The following is a 21,749-nucleotide window of genomic DNA, read 5'->3' on the forward strand; positions in this document are numbered from 1 at the left end:
AACCCATCATTGGCTTTAATCCTTACATTTCTTAGCAAGGAAATGTACTCACTAAAAAGATTTTGTATTTATACAGCACCTTTAACAATCTCAGGGCATCGCAAAAGCCCTTTAACAGCTAATGACAGTTTTGAAGTGTAGTCACTGTTGTAATGTCCCACAAACAGAGAGAATGATGGTGTTTTTTTTTAAAATGGTGATGTTGGTTGAGGAGCCTTCCCCCCACCCTTCTTCAAATAGTGCCATGGAATTTTTTTTATTTCACCTGAGGGGGCAGACGAGACCGCAGTTTGAAGTCTCCTCTAGAAGATGGCACCTCCGACCACTGCAATACTGCCTTAGTACTGCACTGGAATCAGAGAGATACAGCACTGAAACAGGCTCTTCGGCCCACCGAGTCTGTGCCGACCAACACCCGCCCATTTATACTAATCCTACATTAATCCTATATTCCCTCCCACATCCCCACCATTCTCCTACCACCTACCAACCTACAGTAGGGGCAATTTACAATGGCCAATTTACCTATCAACCTGCAAGTCTTTGGCTGTGGGAGGAAACCGAAGCACCCGGCGGAAACCCACGCGGCCACAGGGAGAACTTGCAAACTCCACACAGGCAGTACCCAGAATCGAACCCGGGTCACTGGAGCTGTGAGGCTGCGGTGCTAACCACTACACCACTGTGCTGCCCAAAGTGGAGTGTCTGCCTGTATTATATGGTCAAGTCTCTGGAGTGGGGTTTCAACCCAAACCTTCTAACTCAGAGGCATGAGTACTATCAGTTGTGCCAAGGCTGACACGCACACTTTGAGGAATATTTGAAGTTCTTTGCGTTCATTTCACATTTGCACACCAGAATCTGCCAGAGAACCATCAAACAGTTAAAGGATGTTTGAAGCACATCTCTGGCTTGTTCAAGCAAGTTCCTGTTGCATAACCTTTGTAGTTGCTAACTGATATAATGGTTTATTTCCCTAAGCGAAGACAAGAAAGTAATTAAAGCTTCCTCTGTGCATTTGCTTTGGCTGTTATACCTGCGATGTTATAAACAGACAAGAAACCATGCTCTTAATTACTATTTTTTGAAAACATATCTGAAGTACATCCTACTTTTTCCCTTGCCAATTATGCGAGGAGCATCTACAAAGATTTTATGTGGATTAGTCTAACCTTTCTAGCCACAAGATGATCAATTCCTTCCTTTCAATGGGTTTGCTCACATCAAGGGTACCTACCCAATTTGTAGTCAACACTGCAACAGCTCGTTGTCCAAGATACCTGCAGCTCAGCCATTTCTATTCCTGTTCTACTGCCCTCTGTGCTAGACCAACAAACCAGCTTCCTACTATCACTAACAAAAGCAATGTGCCTGGCTACGGTATGACACTTTTATATTATAGAACTGCAGTCAATAGCATATATGCTTCCCTCTACATTGGATACAGCCAGAAATACAAGAGGTCTGACCTGACTTATTCAGACAGGAGAAACCTTTTTGTAAGCAATTGCATACTGCTACCAGATCCACTGCTCCAATTCGATCTGGTTGAGTGGAAATGCAAAATGGAGCTATCTACACCAGGAAGTTGGTACACTGCAGCTGTCCTACATAGGTTAGGTCAAAACAGTATATAATGTCTTGGACTGCAGTAGTTTAAGGTGGTGACTCACCATCATCTTCCAGGGCAACTAAGGATGGGCAATAAATGTTGGCTTTGCTAGCAATGCCCAAGAATGAAAAAGCAGTTTGGACAGGCTGAAACTGTGCATTCATACGTATCAAAATAATCTCCCTAATTTCCACTGTTGGCATTACTCACTGATGATTAATGCCCAAAGTTTATTTTTTTTAATTCTTTTATACATGTGGCAAGGCCAGCATATGTTGCCCACCGCAAAATACCCTTGACAACTGAGTGGCTTGCTAGACCATTTCAGAGGGCAGTTAAGAGTCAACCACATTGCTGTGGACCTGGAGTCACATGTAGGCCAGACCAGGTAAGAATAGAAGCAAAATACTGCGGATGCTGGAAATCTGAAACAAAAACAAGAAATGCTGGAATCACTCAGCAGGTCTGGCAGCATCTGTGGAAAGAGAAGCAGAGTTAACGTTTCGGGTCAGTGACCCTTCTTATTTCCTTCCCTAAAAGACATTAGTGAACCAGATGGGTTTTTACAACAATCAATGGTAGTTTCATGGCACCATTACGGAGACTAGTTTTCAATTCCAGATTTTTATTATGTCTTTGAATTTAAATTCCATCAACTGCCATGGTGGGATTTGAACCAGTGTCCCCAGGGAATTATCTTGGGCCTCTGGATTACTAGTCCAGTGACATTACCACACTACTGTATTCCCTGTTGACATCTTGGAACCGATTTTATAGCCTGCATAAAGCTGAACACAAAGGTACTGCCAAAAGGTATTGCAGTGAGCTTGAAAGCCACCATGTGTGAAAATTACAGCTTTTCATTCTGAAGGGCATCTCCACATTGACTTCTGTCAAGTAATCACCGAGTTTGAGGTATCACTGTACTTTGGATCTTCGATCAGTGCTTATTCCCTGAAGCATTTCCTTAAAGAAACATTTAAGGTTATAAATGTAATATGGCAATGTTTCACTGTAGTGTTTGGGCAACTGTGCAAATCTCAACCTCATTCCAAAAACCTCAACGGCCCAAAGTCTACAATCAGTTCCCCCAGGTCGCTAACTTAACATTCTAGCCTATAACTGTAATTAGTTACCAAAAAATACAGTGAATAAAACAATTTTCTAATTAAGCAAAAGCAAAAAAGAGCCTGATCGTCAAACACACTGAATTTAATCCACACAAACAAGATACTATGGCTATTCATTGCAATATACATACTGTGTCAGCTGTGGCTCAGTTGGTAGCACTCTCGCCTGAGTCAGAAGATTGTGTGTTCAAGTTACATTCCAGAACTGGAGTATAAAGGGAGGTTGACACTCCACTGTTGGACGTGCCGTTTCCTGGATGAAAGGTTAAACCAAGGCCCCATCTGCCCTTTGAGGTGGACGTAAAAGACCATGATACTATTTCAAAAAGGAGCAGGGGAGTTATCCATGGTGTCCTGGCCAATATTTATCCCTCAAACGATATCGCAAAAAGAGATATCTGGTCATTATCACATTGTTGTTTGTGAGTGTGTGCTAAGCCATGTTTCTACATTTCAAAGGGTGCTATATAAAGGCAAGTCTTTCTTTACAGATGTTAAACAGAAAAACCATAGAGTCTGCTCTGTAAAAGCTGAGCACGTTCAATAGAAGCGAGAAAGCAAACATGCACATCTCATTCTCTGTGACTAGTTCACATAGGTTTAGTTTTCTGCTGAATAAGTAAAAGAAACTTGCTCTTATATAGTGCCTTTCAGGAGCAGAGGGTCATATTGTTTTGCAAATGTCCATTAGTAAAGTGGCTTGCTGATTAAATATAGGGAGAGTAGAAAATGCACAACTACTTTCCAGTAAAACTGGTGTCTGTCCTGTTCCATCCACTGGCTGGCAACAAAACAAGATCTGGGAAGGGCGAAAGAGACAAGGTCACAGAGATACCCATGGTCACCCTACAGTATAGGCCACACGGGGGAGAAAAACACAAGTTTCTTCTTTATTATTCACTCACTAGGAAATGGCAATTGTTAAATATACAAAGTAAACTGGATCCATATGTATCTGTATAGATCATCTCTCTGTACCTTCTTGTCTATGACCTGTACCCTCAAAACATTTGCTTCCCTCAAAGTAGATGAATCATTGACTAATTGGGTTGGAATATGAATACTAGGCTCAAGGCAACACATCCATTAAGCCACAATTGATAATCAAAAGAGGAAAATTTCTACAGCTTTTTACTCCCGGTCCTGTTTTTCAGCAACTTATATTTATATAGCATCTTTTAATGTAATAAAATGTCCCAAAGCACTTTACAGGAGCATTATAAATCAAAATAGGGCACCAAGCCGCATAAGATGATATTAGGTCAATGACCAAAAGCTTGCTCAAAGAGGTATGTTTGAAGGAGTCTCTTAAAGGAGCAAAGCGAGTACAGAGATAGAGAGGTTTTAGGGAGGGCATTCAGAGCTTCGGGCAACTGAAGGCACAGCCACTAATGCTGGAGTGATTAAAATGGGGGAAGCTCAAGAGGCCAGAATTAGATGACCGCAGATATCTCAGAGGATTGTAGGACTGGAGGAGATTACAGAGATAGAAAGAGGCAAGGCGAGGCCATGCAGGGATTTGAAAACAAGGATGAGAATTTTAAGATCGAGACGTTGCTTGACTGGGAGCTAACGTAGGTCAGGAAGCAAGGGGTGAATGGGACTTGGTGCGCGTTAAGACACGAGCAGCAGAGTTTTGGATGACTAAGTTTAGAGTGTAGAATGTGGGAGTCTAGTCAGGAGTGTGTTGGAAGAGTTAAGTCAAGAGGTAACAAAGGCACCAATGAGGGTTTCGGCAACAGATGAGCAGAGTCAGGCAAAGTCAGGTGATGGTACAGAGGTGGAAATAGGAAATCTTAGTGATGGCACAAATGTGTGGTCGGAAGCTCATATCGGGGTCAAATATGACACCAAGGTTGCAAAGACTAGCTTAATGTTGCCAGGAAGAGGAATGAGTCGGTAGCTCGAGAACAAAGTTTGGAGCAGGGACCACAAACAATGGATTCAGTCTTCCCAATATTTAATTGGAGCAAATTTCTGCTTATCCAGTACTGATGTTAGATAAGCAGTCTGATAATATGGCAACAGTGGCGTCGTCGAGACAGGTGGTGACGTCATCAGTGCACGTGAAAACTAATGCTGTGCTTTTAGATGAAATCCAGGCGCAGCATGCAGATGAGAAACAGGAGGGGACCAAAGATAGCTCCTTGGGGCGGTGGGGGGGTGGGGGGTACCAGAGATAATGGTGCAGGAGCAGGAAGAGAAGCCATCACAAGTGATACTCTGGCTACAACTGGGTAGATAAGAATGTAAACAGATGAGAGCAGTCCCACCTAGTTGGACAATAGTGAAAAGATGTTGAAAGAAATGGTGTGGTCAACTATGCCAAAGGCTGCAGACAGGTTGAGAAGAACGAGGAGGGAAGTTTATCTTTGTCACAGTCACACAGGATGCCATTTCTGAATTTGATAACAGCTGTACTGTGGCAGGGGCGGAAATTCAAACATGGAATTGGGAGGTGATAACATGTGCAAGGACTTTGAAGAAAGGGAGGTTGGAGATTGTATGGTAGTTTACAAGGACAGTGTGGTGAAGGGTTGGTTCTTTGAGGAGAGGGGTGATGATGGCAGATTTCAAGGACAGAGAAGGACAACACCTGAAGAGAGAGAACCGTTAACAATATCGGCTAACATGTGGACCAGGAAAGAATGCCGAGTGAATGATCCATCTCGGCCTCCTCCCGAGGCCCCCAGCATCACAGATGCCAGTCTTCAGCCAATTCGATTCACTCCACGTGATATCAGGAAACAGCTGAAGGCACGGGATACTGCAAAGGATATGGGCCCTGACAACAGTCCAACAATAGTACTGAAGACTTGTGCTCCAAAACTAGCCTCCCCCAAACCAAGCTGTTCCAGTACAGCTACAACACTGGCATCTGCCCAGCAATGTAGGAAACTGCCCAGGTATGTGTTGTGCACAAAAAGCAGGACAAATCCAACCCAGCCAATTATCACCCTATCATAAAGCCTGGCTTGGGTATAAAATTAAAACCTGACCCGGGCCCGACCTGACAACAGCCAACCCAAATCCAACCTGGGCCTGAGTCCTTTAATTTTTTTAAATGCCCAACCCGACCCACACCTGACACATGTAGTCAGGTTTGGTCGAGTAGCCAGGCTTTACTTTAGAGTGCGGAGACAAGACTGCACACTTGCCACCTTAACGTCCTGAATGTTCATTTGAAGATTACTTCCCAGAGCAAGGCAGCACTGTCCACGTCCAGCCCGACCCGACCCGAGCCCGAATGCTGGACCTGGAAGAGAGACCCGACCCCGACACTTGTTGTCGGGTCTGGGTCGGGTAGCCACACTTTACCCTATCAGTCTACTCTCGATCATCAGAAAAGTGATGGAAGGGGTAGTCGTTAGTGCTATCAAGCAGCACTTTCTCAGCAACGCTCAGTTTGGGTTTCGCCAGGGCCACTCAGGTCCTGAACCTCATTACAGCCTTGGTAGAAACATGGACAAAAGAGCTGAACTCCACAGGTGAGGTGAGAGTGACTGCCCTTGACATCAAGGCAGCATTTGACCGAATATGACATCAAAGGAATCAGGGTGTGAACTCTCCGCCGGTTGGAGTCATACCTTGCATAAAGGAAGATGGCTGTGCTTGCTGGAAGTCAATCATCTCAGTCCCAGGATATCACTGCAGGAGTTCCTCAGGATAGTGTCCTCGGCCCAACCATCTTCAGTTGCTTCAGCAATGACCTTCCCTCCATCATAAGGTCAGATGATTGCACAATGTTCAACACCATTTGCGACTCCTCCGATACTGAAGTAGCCCGTGTCTATACCTAAACAGCATCCAGGCTTGGACTGATAAGTGGCAAGTAACATTTGCACTACACATGTGCCAGAATAATGAGAATCTAACCATCTGCCTTTGATGTTCAATGGCATTACCATCGCTGAAACCCCCACTAACAACATCTTGGAAGTGACCATTGACCAGAAACTGAACTGGACCACATACATGCTACGGCTCTTACAGCAGGTCAGAGGCTAGGAATTCTGTGGCAAGTAACTCATCTCCTGTCCACCATCTACAAGGCACAAATCAGGAGTGTGATGGAATACTCTCTACTTGCCTGGATGCGTGTAGCTCCAGCAACACTCAAAGAAGCTCAACACCATCCAGGACAAAGCAGCCCACCTGATCAGCACTTCATCCACCCCCTTAACCACTGATGCACAGCAGTACGTACCATCTACAAGAGGCACTGCAGCAACTCACCAAGGCTCCTTCAACAGCACCTTCCAAACAAGCGACCTCTACCACCTAGAAGGATAAGGGCAGCAGATGCATAGGAACACCACCATCTGCAAGTTCCTCTCCAAGTCACTCACCATCCTGACTTGGAACTATAAATTGCCATTCCTTCACTGTTGCTGGGTCAAAATCCTGGAACTCCCTTCCTAACAGCACTGCTGGTGTACCTACATCCCAAGGACTGCAGCAGTTCAAGGCGGCAGCTCACAACCCCCTTCTCAAGGGCAATTAGGGATGGGCAATAAATGCTGTCCTAGCCAGCAACACCCACATCCCACGAGCGAACAAAAAAAAGAGGGAAGGTTGGGTGGTCAACAGTTTAGAGTCCTAGACATAACGGCACAGGAGGAGGCCATTCAGCCCAAGTCCATTCCGGCTGTATGCAGAGACATCCTAATCAGTCCCGTTCACCAGTTCTATCTATGTAGCCCTGTCAGTTTATTTCCTTTGTGACCATCCAATTTCCTTTTGAAATCATTTATTGTCTCCACTTCCACCACCTGCGAAGGTAGGGAGTTCCAGGTCATTACCACTCGCTGTGTAAATAACTTCTTTCTCACATCTCCCCTGCATCTCAAGCCCCAAAACCTTTAATCTTGTGTCCCCTAGTCCTTGTACCATCAGCTTATGGGGAAAGGATTAATTAACAATCTTGCTGTGCGGGGTCCCTTGGGGAGGAGCAACCATAACATGATAGAATTCTTCATCAAGATGGAGAGTGAAGTAATTGAATCTGAAACTAGGGTCCTGAATATAAATAAAGGAAACTACAAAAGTATGAGGCGCAAGCTGGCTATGATAGATTAGAGTTATAGAGTTATACAGCAACAGAAACAGACCTTTCGGCCCATCACGTCCATGCCGACCATCAAGCACCTATCTATTCCAATCCCATTTTCCAGCACTTGGCCCGTAGCCTTGTATGCTATGGTGTTTCAAGTGCTCATCCAAATACTTCATAAATGTAGTAAATATAATCTATGTCACCAGTGACAGCCAATAACAGACATTCTCCCCAGAAGTTTGACAACCCCATTGTTCATCTTACATTTGGTTGTACTAGTGAGAAAGCACCTAGGTTCACTATTACCAGTGGATAAAGGATGACGAGAGTGCGGGATGGGGGAAATTAGGGTTGCTGCTCATAATGAGTCAGTGACGAGTGCCTTGATGAGGCCTTCGGAGAATGCCAAGGGAGGTACAGAGGGAAGTTGTAGGTTTATCTAAGAGGGAGTCAAACTTCTGAAGGCAGCAAGAGCGCAGGAAGGTCAAGGAATACTGAAGGGTCAGAATCATAGAATGGTTACAGCACAGGCAGAGGCCATTCAGCCCGTCATGTCGGTGCCAACTCTCTGCAACAGCAACTCACTTAATCCCACTCCCCTGCCGCCCTGCAAATCTTTTTCTGTTTAGGTGTTCTGTTTTTTTTTTAAACCTGCTTTCTGACCTTATGCAAGGTATGGATCTGAACCTTCACCCATACTTTTGTTACCTCCAGACTCGAATATTCGACTGCTCTCCTGGCTGACCTCCCACCTTCCACTCTCTGTAAACCTGAGCTCATCTAAAACTCTGCTGCCTGTATCCTAACTCACAACAAGTCCCATTCACCTATCACTCGGGTGCTCAATGACCTACATGGGCTCCAGTCCAGCAACACATCACTTTTAAAATTCTCATCTTTACGTTCAAAGCCCTCCATGATCTCATCCCTCCAACCCTCTTGAAATCTCTGCTCTAGAGAATTGGAAAGGGAAAGTGCCTGTGAGTGAGGCATGAAAATAGAAGAGAGGGGTCTAGGAGAGATAAAGAGAAAAGTTAAAAACAGAAGTGGAAATAGAGTGATGGTCGAGAGTGATGGGTTTGGATCTGAAGCGGCAGACAGAATGCGCACATGAATGGACTCAGGAAAACCTCAAGTTACATAGGTCTGGTTCATAAAACCCTGATAGGAAATAGTAGGAAGGAGTCCAGAGTAAAAGTCAGTAATTCCATGGTGGGATAATGATGACTTAGGTAAGGTGGAGTCAGCATGGAGCATCAACAAGCTTGTTTTGAGAGTTTGGAGACAGGAGTCCAGAAGCTATTTGAGTATAGAGTGTTGGCAGGCGAGTATTTTCATAGGAAAATGATCCAGGAGGCCTACAGAGTGTCAGTTGCGGGATCAGAAAGGTGATGGTGAAGTTGGAGGGCATCATAAAATCCAGAAGGAGCAGAGGTTTGTTCTCAACCCAGGAGAGTAATTTTCCGAACAGGAACAGACTGAAGGGTACAGCCAGGGTAGTCCAGAGAAGCATCTTCTTGATGTGGAGAGAAGTCCAGGAATTTGAAGCCACGTTTGAGAAAAGATCTACAGGAGATTTTTCCAGATCTTTTCCACAGCTCACAGATCAAAGAACAGATTGTAGGCGGAAGCAGTGTCTTAACAATTTATTCCAGTGTAGTCCAACACAGAAATATGGTTTTGATGTCCAAAGAAATTCAGGAATTTGAAGCCATACTTGAGAGACAATCCATTTCCAGATCTTTACCAGAGTTCACCAGGTAAGGTCAGTGGATGGGGTTTGAACTAACAGAAGATCTTTCACAGTTAATTTGAAGTTTGAGCTAAAATACACCTACTATTAGAACTAGGAGAACTTAAACAGTAGTAGAGTGGATTTAGACTCAAAGAGCAATGGATGGTAGCCCCTGGCCATGGACATGCATGCATAGTGAGGAGCTCCCTAGGGAGCCGACTGCCAGCAGACAAAAATATATATATTTTTTTTAAAAGGCTCTCTTCTGGCTTGGAAAATATAATTTCCAGTCTAGTGTTAAACATCCAAGCCTAGCTTTTTTTAAAAAACTAGCTGATCAGTGCATTGCTCATAAAAAAAATATTGGCATAAAAATTGCTGGAATGGGGCACCTCATAACATACCCAGTTACCCCATAACATCCCTCACCCTTCAGCTTGAAAGAAATTTATGTTGTAAATTGTAGTGCAAGCTGATAATAGCACAAGGGCAATGGGACACCACCAACGCACAGTGGCAGCAGTGTGTACCATCTACAAGATGCACTACAGCAAGGCTCCTTAGACAGCACCTTCCAAACCCACGACCTCTACCAACTAGAAGGACAAGGGCAGCAAATGCATGGGAACACCACCACCTGCAAGTTCCCCTCCAAGTCACACACCATCCTGACTTGGAACTATATCGACGTGCCTTCACTGTCGCTGGGTCAAAATCCTGGAACTCCCTTCCTAACAGCACTGTGGGTATACCTACCCCAAATGGACTGCAGCAGTTCAAGAAGGCAGCTCACCACCACCACCTTCTCGAGGGCAATTAGGGATGGGCAATAAATGCTGGCCTAGCCAGCGACGCCCACATCCCTGAATGAATAAAAAAAAAATTTGTGCCTTACTGAATGAGGGGACCAACACTATCCCCTTAGCCAATGAGATTTAAGGACTGAGAAAGAGGAACAACAGTGAAGGAAATAGGATGAATTGGAGTCAAATCAGGTACAGGAGGAGAAATAATGAGAGGGAAAGAAAGTTTGAATTAAGAGAGAAAAAATGTTAAATTTTTAAAATCTCCCAGAACCATTTATTACCTGCAGGAATGACATTCCACAGTCTCAATGTTCCTTTTCTGAGCCAGAGACAGACAATGGCATTTTGCAGGATTATAGATCTAGTAATTAAAAGAGTCCTCACTTCATTAAGTACCAATTCCAACTTTCTGTAGTGAATTTAATTGATAATTAATGCACAATTTCGTGCAACTCATACGGAGGCTGTGGACAAGCTGCAGTTTTTGAGAGGCCAACAGCAGAGCAGCGCCAATCATCTAGCAATTGTGGCAATTCACAGCTCATGGGGCATCTGTCACAAATTGTTGGACCATTTACACATTAATAAAATGTGCACATTAAACTCTGCATTTTCTTGCCACTAAATTATGTCCCATTATGTCTCTCTGATCATTTCCCCCACACTTTCTCATCTCATTCATATGCTCTGCTAGTCATCTCTATCTATTTGGCTCCAACTTTTTCTGACATGTACTCTTTTCCTCTTCCATTGTCTTTCCCCAGCCCCCCGGTCTACCTTTTGCACAATTGCCAAATTGAAACATTTCCTTCAACATACACTTTTCCCTTCCCCAGGCTGTTCAAAGTACTGAGTAAGAAGTATTGTTAACTGTGGTGGGCATATTTTCAGCAAGGGAATTTGACCCATCAGTAGCCATTTCACACTTCAGCTCATTAACTATGGCCACAGTTTGACATTTCAGATTGTATTGCCTACGGACAACACAAATAAAAGGTACAGATTCAAAAGATTCATTATAATCTTTGCTGAGGCAGAACAATCATTTTTGATCAATTTTGGACAGAATAGGGGTCACAGCTGATTTAAGAGTCACATCAGATGTCTTCGTTAGCACTGATGTACATCCTTCATTTGGAATTCATTCATTATTTTTGATCTTTTCTTGCTTGAACATAAGCTCAAGAAGCGCACCCACATATCACCATATCTAGCTGATTCACAAGCAGTGTTATGGCTGTGCTCTTCTGTCACTGCTCACTACTCCTGGAATGCAAAGATAAACTCTGACTTTTCTCCACTACCAAGTGTGTCCTCCACCCTCATCTCTACCAAGTGCAAGGACCTCATGGATGTCTTCACCATTAACACTGAGAACATTTTTCAGTTGCCCAAGGTGCATTCCCTTTCTCTTGATCATCAAGCCAAGCTTCCCCAAAGGTTCACCACTGCCCTAGCCCTAAACCCACATCTTTCTCTAGTTTCTCTCCTCTCATGCCCTCTCTGAAATCATCCATGAGATTCACCACCTACTCTCTCGACCCATTTTCCCATGCCAACCCACTTCCCTTCCTGGATCTCTTGTTAGCTGATATCATAAATGGTTCCCTCCCCTTTCAAATCTGTCATCATCCTTGCAAACTACCTTCCTTCCCTCTCCTTGAATGTATTGGCACCTCTCAAATCTGTGCCTACCTTTTCCGTAACACTATGCTTGAATCTCGATCAGATTTCCATCCTACTTACAGCACTGAAACGGCCCTTATTTAAGGAAGGATGTAAATGCATTGGAAGCAATTCAGAGAAGGTTGACTAGACTAAAATCTGGAATGGGTGGGTTGTCTTATGATAAAAAGTTGGACAGGCTAGGCTTGTATCCGCTGGAAATACTCAGCAGGTCAGTCGGCATCTGTGGAGAGAGAAGTTGAGTTAACGTTTCAATCTGTGACCTTTCATCTGATGAAGATAAAATGTTAATTCTGCTTCTCTCTCCACAGATGCTAACTGGCCTGGCCTGAGTATTTCCAGCACTTTCTGTTTTTATTTCAGATTTCCAGCATCTGCAGCATTTTGCTTTTATTGTATCCGCTGGAGTTTAGAAGAGTAAAAGGCGACTCGATTGAAATATACAAGATCCTGAGGAGTCTTGACAGGCTGGAAGTGGAAAGGAGGTTTCCTCTTGTGGGAGAATTTAGAACTAGGGTCCACTATTTAAAAACAAAGGGTTGCCCGTTTAAGACAAAGGAGGAGAATTTTTTTTCCTCAAAGTCATGAGTCTGTGGAACACTCTTCCTCAAAAGGCTGTGGAAGCTTTTTAAGGCAGAGTGTGACAAGAGTTTTGTTCTTTTTAAACTAAGAGGTCTGTGTGCCTTTACGACTGAGAAAAGGACTTTCTGTGAACACAATGTTGACTTGGTGTTTGAAGTATGGAGGCTGTAAAACTTGTATCCAAGCAACAGGAAAATGTATGACTGTCTTGTGACTTGGTTGTTGAAAGCTTTGAGTTTCAGATTTTGTAATGTGAAACAGACCAGGGACTGGGACTTGTGTTTGTAGACCAGGAACAAGACCTACTCTACCTGAAAAATAACCTTTGCATCTCATAGAAAGAAGTACTACATTTAAAGTATGGTTTTGACCTGCATGAAGAGAGAAAAGACCAGGAAAAGAGGAGTTGCTATACTATGTGGAGGAGCACTGCTTTGGAGAAAGGAAGCCTTATGTGGCAGATTGCTATTGCCTCCAGTCTCAAGAACCCCTGCCTCAAGTGGGTTTTCGCCGGGTGCTCCGGTTTCCTCCCACAGCCGAAGACTTGCAGGTTGGTAGGTATATTGGCCATTATAAATTGCCCCTAGTATAGGTAGGTGGTAGGGAAATATAGGGACAGGTGGGGATGTGGTAGGAATATGGGATTAATGTAGGATTAGTATAAATGGGTGGTTGATGGTTGGCACAGACTCGGTGGGCCGAAGGGCCTGTTTCAGTGCTGTATCTTTAAATAATAAAAAAAGAGTGAGCCCTGTTGCCTTTTGTGTTTTTGAAAGATCCTGAAATCTTAAGAAAGTTTTTACTGTTAGACTGCTACTTTAAAATTTAAGTAGACCTGTTACTACAACCATTTTGCTGAAAGATCTGTGACATCTGCTGTAGACGAATTGCCTTGAACGACTACCCATCACAGACTGTTCATTAATCTCACCTGGAGAGATTTTGAGTGGCATCCAACTATTCGACTCTGGGACACCTCACTGATCCATAAATATCCTACCAGAAGTTACCCAGTTATTTTATTATTCCTAAGCAATAGTTCTAATTTAAACATCCTTTTAAAACCGGTTAACCGTTGGTTTTTGAATATATGTGTGCATGAGGTTTAGGAAGAATAAGTTACAAAATCTTTTCATACATATAGATTTATCTCATTATTGTTTAAAACTTGGTTTATTAATCGTTAATTTTCTGTTGTTTAAAGAAACCTGGCTTGTTTTGCTTTATTCTAAGGGATAAATAAAGTGTGTAATTTGGTTAATTTCTAGTAGGTAAGAAACTTTACTAATATGCTGTGACCTGTGGAGTAGTGGGACTGAATTAACAGTGCATTATTCCTGCCTTGGTCATAACAAGAGGTAGATAGATTCTTGATAAGCAAGGGGGTGAAAGGTTATTGGGGGTAGGTGGAAATGTGGAGTAGAGGTTGCAATCAGATCAGCCATGACCTTATTGAATGGCAGAGCAAGATCGCGGGGCTCAGTGGCCTACTCCTGCTAATTCGTATGTTCGTATGTACCACCTGCCACAGGCCCAGTCTGGCAGATGTCTTTCAGGACTCAACCAGCTCAGTCAGTAGCGATGGTGCCAAGCCACTCTTGGTGATGGACAGTGAGGTCCCTCACCCAGAATACAACTGTTACCCTTAGTCCTTCTTCCAAGTGGTGTTCAACAAGGAGGGGTACTGATTCATCAGTTGAGGAAGGGTAGTAGGTGGTCATCAGCATGAGGTTTCCTTCTCCATGTGTGACCTGTTGCCATGAGACTTCATGGGGTCTGGAACCAATGTTGAGGACTCCCAGGGCCACTCCCTCCCAACTGTATTCCACAGTGCCACCACCTCTGCTGGGTCTGTCCTGCCAGTGGGACAGGACACACCTAGGGATGGTGATGGAAGAGTCTGGGACATTGGTTGTCAGGTATGATTCAGTGGGTCTTACTATGTCAGGCTGTTGCTTGACTAGTCTGTGGTGCAGCTCTCCCAATTTTGGCACAAGTCCCCAGATAAGAGACCGGATTTATAATCATCTTGAAAAGAATAAGTTCATTAGCGATAGTCAGCACGGTTTTGTGACGGGTAGGTCGTGCCTCACAAACCTTATTGAGTTTTTTGAGACGGTGACCAAACAGGTGGATGAGGGTAAAGCAGTGGATGTGGTGTATATGGATTTCAGTAAGGCGTTTGATAAGGTTCCCCATGGTAGGCTATTGCAGAAAATACGGAAGTATGGGGTTGAAGGTGATTTAGAGCTTTGGATCAGAAATTGGCTAGCTGAAAGAAGACAGAGGGTGGTGGTTGATGGCAAATGTTCATCCTGGAGTTTAGTTACTAGTGGTGTACCGCAAGGATCTGTTTTGGGGCCACTGCTGTTTGTCATTTTTATAAATGACCTGGAAGAGGGTGTAGAAGGGTGGGTTAGTAAATTTGCGGATGACACCAAGGTCGGTGGAGTTGTGGATAGTGCCGAAGGATGTTGTAGGGTACAGAGGGACATAGATAGGCTGCAGAGCTGGGCTGAGAGATGGCAAATGGAGTTTAATGCGGAAAAGTGCGAGGTGATTCACTTTGGAAGGAGTAACAGGAATGCAGAGTACTGGGCTAATGGGAAGATTCTTGGCAGTGTAGATGAACAGAGAGATCTTGGTGTCCAGGTGCATAAATCCCTGAAGGTTGCTACCCAGGTTAATAGGGCTGTTAAGAAGGCATATGGTGTGTTAGCTTTTATTAGTAGGGGGATCGAGTTTCGGAGCCACGAGGTCATGCTGCAGCTGTACAAAACTCTGGTGAGACCGCAGCTGGAGTATTGCGTGCAGTTCTGGTCACCGCATTATAGGAAGGATCTGGAAGCTTTGGAAAGGGTGCAGAGGAGATTTACTAGGATGTTGCCTGGTATGGAGGGAAGGTCTTACGAGGAAAGGCTGAGGGACTTGAGGTCGTTTTCGTTGGAGAGAAGGAGGAGGAGAGGTGACTTAATAGAGACATATAAGATAATCAGAGGGTTGGATAGGGTGGATAGTGAGAGTCTTTTTCCTCGGATGGTGATGGCAAACAAGAGGGGACATAGCTTTAAGTTGAGGGGTGATAGATATAGGACAGATGTCAGAGGTAGTTTCTTTACTCAGAGAGTAGTAGGGGCGTGGAACGCCCTGCCTGCAACAGTAGTAGACTCGCCAACTTTAAGGGCATTTAAGTGGTCATTGGATAGACATATGGATGAAAATGGAATAGTGTAGGTCAGATAGTTTCACAGGTCGGCGCAACATCGAGGGCCGAAGGGCCTGTACTGCGCTGTAATATTCTAATTCTAACGTTAATGAGAAAGATTTCGCAGGGTCAACTGCATAGGGTCCCTAGGTCGATGTTGGGTGGAGTGTCTGTTTTTATTCTTAGTCAACTTTTCTAGAGCGGTTTGATATAACAGAGTGGCTTGCTAGGCCATTTTAGAGGGCAGTTAAGAGTCAACCGGATTGCTATGGAACTGGAGTCACATATAGGCCAGACCAGGTAAGGATGGCAAACGTCCTTCCCCGAAGGACATTAGTAAACCAGATTTTTTTAATGACTATCTAGTAGTGACGTGATCATTACTGAGACTAGCCTTTTTCCAGATTTAATTTCATTAATGGAATTTAAATTCCCCCAACTGCAGTGGTGGGATTGGAACTCATGTCTCCAGACCATTAGTCCTGTGCTCTAGACTACTGGTCCAGCAATATTACCAATATGTTTCCATTCCCTGTCGAGGCAATAGACGGGCTACAATGCACGTTCCTAAATTGCTGCCTAGTAGAAGGTAATATAAATTCAAGACTTGAAAAATTGTAACTTTATTTAATTGTAACTGAATTGAGAATACAGATGGAGAGTGTGAAGATAAAATCCAATACCAGGGTCCTGCGCTTGAACAAGGGGGACTACAATAGAATGAGGGAGGACTTGGCTAAAGTAGACTGGAAACAAAGATTTTATGGTGGGACAGTTGACAAGCAGTGGAGGACTTTCAAAGCAATTTTTCAAAGTGCTCAGCAAAAGTATATTCCAGTGAAAAGGAAGGACTGGAAGAAAAGGGGTAATCTGCCATGGGTGTCTAAGGAAATAAGGGAGGCTATCAAATTGAAAGAGAAGGCATACAAAGTGGCCAAAAACAGCATGAAACTAGAAGATTGGGAAAACTTTAAAGGTCAACAGAAAGCCACAAAAAGAGCTATAAAGAAACGTAAGATAGAACATGAGAAAAAAACTAGCACAGAATATAAAGACAGATAGCAAAAGTTTCTATAAATATATAAAACGAAAAAGAGTGGCTAAAGTAAACGTTGGTCCTTTAGAGGATGAGAAGGGGAATTTAGTTATGGGATATGATGAAATGACCGAGGCATTGAACAGGTATTTTGTATCGGTCTTCACAGTGGAGGACACTAATAACATGCCAGTAATTGACAAAGAGACGAACGTAGGTGAGGACCTGGAAACAATCATTATTATGGAAGAGGTAGTGTCGGGCAAGCTAATGGAGCTAAGGATTGATAAGTCTCCTGGCCCTGATGGAATGCATCCCAGGGTACTAAAAGAGATGGCGGGAGAAATAGCAGGTGCACTGGCGGTAATTTTCCAAAATTCACTGGACTCTGGGGTAGTCCCAGCAGATTGGAAAACAGCAGATGTGACGCCACTGTTTAAAAAGGGAGGTAGACAAAAGATGGGGAATTATAGACCGGTTAGCTTAACCTCTGTAGTGGGGAAGATGCTTGAGTCTATTATCAAGGAAGAAATAGCAGGGCATCTCGATAGAAATTGTCCCGTTGGGCAGACGCAGCATGGGTTCATGAAGGGCAGGTCATGCTTGACAAATCTTTTGGAATTCTATGAAGACATTACGAGCAAGGTGGACAATGGGGACCCAGTGGATGTGGTGTACCTAGATTTCCAAAAGGCCTTCGACAAGGTGCCGCACAAGAGGCTGCTGCATAAGATAAGGATGCATGGCGTTAGGGGTAAAGTATTAGCATGGATAGAGGATTGGTTGACGAACAGGAAGCAGAGAGTGGGGATAAATGAGTGCTATTCTGGCTGGCAATCAGTCACTAGTGGTGTGCCTCAGTGATCGGTGTTGGGACCGCAATTATTTACAATTTATATAGATGATTTGGAGTTGGGGACCACGTGTAGGGTGTCAAAGTTTGCAGATGACACTAAGATGAGTGGCAGAGCAAAGTGTGCAGATGACTGTGAAACTTTGCAGAGGAACATAGATACATTCAGTGAGTGGGCAAAGGTCTGGCAGATGGAATACTATGTTAATAAATGTGAAGTCATTCATTTCATAGAACATAGAACATTACAGCGCAGTACAGGCCCTTCGGCCCTCGATGTTATGCCGACCTGTGAAACCATCTGACCTACACTATTCCATTTTCATCCATATGTCTATCCAATGACCACTTAAATGCCCTTAAAGTTGGCGAGTCTACTACTGTTGCAGGCAGGGCGTTCCACGCCCCTACTACTCTCTGAGTAAAGAAACTACCTCTGACATCTGTCCTATATCTATCACCCCTCAACTTAAAGCTATGTCCCCTCGTGTTTGCCATCACCATCCGAGGAAAAAGACTCTCACTATCCACCCTATCCAACCCTCTGATTATCTTATATCTCTCTATTAAGTCACCTCTCCTCCTCCTTCTCTCCAATGAAAACAACCTCAAGTCCCTCAGCCTTTCCTCGTAAGACCTTCCCTCCATACCAGGCAACATCCTAGTAAATCTCCTCTGCACCCTTTCCAAAGCTTCGAGATCCTTCCTATAATGCGGTGACCAGAACTGCACGCAATACTCCAGGTGCGGCCGCACCAGAGTTTTGTACAGCTGCAGCATGACCTCGTGGCTCCGAAACTCGATCCCCCTACTAATAAAAGCTAACACACCATATGCCTTCTTAACAGCCCTATTAACCTGGGTAGCAACCTTCAGGGATTTATGTACCTGGACACCAAGATCTCTCTGTTCATCTACACTACCAAGAATCTTCCCATTAGCCCAGTACTCTGCATTCCTGTTACTCCTTCCAAAGTGAATCACCTCACACTTTTCCGCATTAAACTCCATTTGCCATCTCTCAGCCCAGCTCTGCAGCCTATCTATGTCCCTCTGTAACCTACAACATCCTTCAGCACTATCCACAACTCCACCGACCTTCGTGTCATCCGCAAATTTACTAACCCACCCTTCTACACCCTCATCCAGGTCATTTATAAAAATGACAAACAGCAGTGGCCCCAAAACAGATCCTTGCAGTACACCACTAGTAACTAAACTCCAGGATGAACATTTGCCATCAACCACCACCCTCTGTCTTCTTTCAGCTAGCCAATTTCTGATCCAAAGCACTAAATCACCTTCAATCCCATACTTCCGTATTTTCTGCAATAGCCTACCGTGGGGAACCTTATCAAATGCCTTACTGAAATCCATATACACCACATCCACGGCTTTACCCTCATCCACCTGTTTGGTCACCTTCTCAAAAAACTCAATAAGGTTTGTGAGGCACGACCTACCCTTCACAAAACCGTGCTGACTATCGCTAATGAACTTATTCTTTTCAAGATGATTATAAATCCTATCTCTTATAACCTTTTCCAACTTTTTAACCACAACCGAAGTAAGGCTCACAGGTCTATAATTACCAGGGCTGTCTCTACTCCCCTTCTTGAACAAGGGGACAACATTTGCTATCCTCCAGTCTTCCGGCACTATTCCTGTCAACAATGACGACATAAAGATCAAGGTCAAAGGCTCTGCAATCTCCTCCCTGGCTTCCCAGAGAATCCTAGGATAAATCCCATCTGGCCCAGGGGACTTATCTATTTTCACACTTTCCAAAATTGCTAACACCTCCTCCTTGCGGTAGGAGTAACGGTAAAAAGGATTATTACTTGAATGGTAAAAAGTTGCAGCATGCTGCTATGCAGAGGGACCTAGGTGTCCTTGTGCATGAATCGCAGAAGGTTGGTCTGCAGGGACAGCAAGTAATTAGGAAGGCAAATGAAATTTTGTCCTTCATTGCTAAAGGGATTGAGTCTAAAAGCAGAGAGGTTATGTTGCAGCTGTATAAGGTACTGGTGAGGCCGCACCTGGAGTACTGTGTGCAGTTTTGGTCTCCTTACTTGAGAAAGGATGTACTGGCACTGGAGGGGGTGCAGAGGAGGTTCACTAGGTTGATTCCGGAGTTGAGGGGGTTGGCTTATGAGGAGAGACTGAGTAGATTGGGATTATATTCATTGGAATTCAGAAGAATGAGGGGGGATCTTATAGAAACATATAAAATTATGAAGGGAATAGATAAGATACAAGTAGAGAGGATGTTTCCACTGGCAGGTGAAGCTAGGACAAGAGGGCATAGCCTCAAGATTAGAGGGAGCAGATTTAGGACTGAATTGAGAAGGAACTTCTTCACCCAGAGGGTTGTTAATCTATGGAATTCCTTGCCCAGTGAAGTAGTTCACGCTACTTCAGTAAACATTTTTAAAGCTAAGGTAGATATCTTTTTGAACAATAAAGGAATTAAGGGATACGGTGAGAGAGCGGGTAAGTGGATCTGAGTCCACGAAAAGATCAGCCATGATCTTATTGAATGGCGGAGCAGGCTCGAGGGGCCGGACGGCCTACTCCTGCTCCTAGTTCTTATGTTCTAATATTACCAATATGTTTCCACTCCCTGTCGAGGCAATAGACGAGCTACAATGTACGTTCCTAAATTGCTGCCTAGTAGAAGGTAATATAAATTCAAGACTTGAAAAATTGTAACTTGTTTTGCTGGAAGAGGAGACGGAGATGGCATAGGACAGAGTAGATAGAAACAGATTGTTGCAAGTGATTGAGGGATCCAGAACAAAGGGATTAAATGTACGATTTAAGACAGAGGAGGAGAAATTTACTTTTAAACAGAGTTGTGGAGGGGCGGAATGTCCTGCCAGTTAGTGATTGAAGCAGAAATTGTGTCAACAGTTAAGAACAGGTTAGTTAGATGGTTCAAGGAAAGGACAATAAAGAGATACTGAAACAGGGCAGCCACATGGGATTAGGACTACTGCTCATATGGAGGATAGGCACCAAAATGGACTTATTAGGTCAAATGTGCGCCACCACTGCAGACTAATAAAGTGTTTTTCATATGCAATCAAGATCCTTTATTTAAAATAAAACAACTTTTACAAAGGTTTCTTGGACAAATTTCCAGCCAGACTGACTGCATTATCTGCTTTTTTAGTTCCTGTCTGCTGGATGAATAAATTTCATTCTAAAATTGGAGCCTCGCAATAATCTTTGTATCAAACATTTCTGCTGGTGGCGCATCATATGCTGACATATGCCAAAAGCAATCAAGTCTACGGCAACACATTATGGTTCAGTGGTTTACCTGTTTAAAAGCTCATAGACATAAGAGTTCAGCTGAAAGAGAGAGGGTACTGCAAAGTCAAAAACTATGCTATCAGTGGGCCAAGCTAAAAGGACACTCAAAATAAAGATAATCCTGACATTCAACTGAAAAATTCCAGGAATATTCGTAATCTACAACAACCTTCTCAATTTACATTTTAGGGATGACAATCCCAACAGGACTTCTTGCAAAGATTGTCACTGGTCTTAATTATTGCACAAGCCAGAACACTTTAGTGTTGTAATACACTCCTTGTGCGCTACTCGTCATTGCTTCGCGGATGAAAATTTTGGGAAGGTTGTACTCATCGGTTGCAGGCCCGCTGGTGGCTAGTCAGGCCTATCCGTGACCGGTAGATTCTCGCACAGCGAGTACAAGTGAAGGTATAGTCGTTACTGGGCACAAACGGATCTATCCTGCTCCTCCTTTTCTCTTTCATGTTGGTTCTTCGCTCAGTCTCAAAGGTGTCTGTAGCCCTCTTGACGTAGCATCGCTTCCTACTGGCGATGGTCAATGTGGCACAGAGAGGGACTTCTTCAGTGAGTCTTTGACACGCTTGCACAGGGCCCCTCTGTTCCTTTTACCAGTGGTCAGCTCTCCATACAACACGATCTTGGGCAGGCGACAGTCGTCTATCCGGGCAACGAGGCCCGCCCAACGCAGGTGGCTTTGCAGGAGGATGGCCTCGATGCTGGTGATGTT

At 44.0% G+C, this 21,749-nt stretch overlaps 1 protein-coding gene across 1 annotated transcript in view; it reads right to left on the minus strand.

Moving 5' to 3' along the window:
* sec63 (SEC63 homolog, protein translocation regulator) overlaps window positions 1-21,749 on the minus strand; it is a 100,583-nt gene that overhangs the window by 70,575 nt on the left and 8,259 nt on the right. The gene's annotated exons all lie outside the window — the stretch shown is intronic.

Source organism: Heterodontus francisci, chromosome 3 (assembly GCF_036365525.1).
Source record: "Heterodontus francisci isolate sHetFra1 chromosome 3, sHetFra1.hap1, whole genome shotgun sequence".
Classification (NCBI taxonomy): domain Eukaryota; kingdom Metazoa; phylum Chordata; class Chondrichthyes; order Heterodontiformes; family Heterodontidae; genus Heterodontus; species Heterodontus francisci.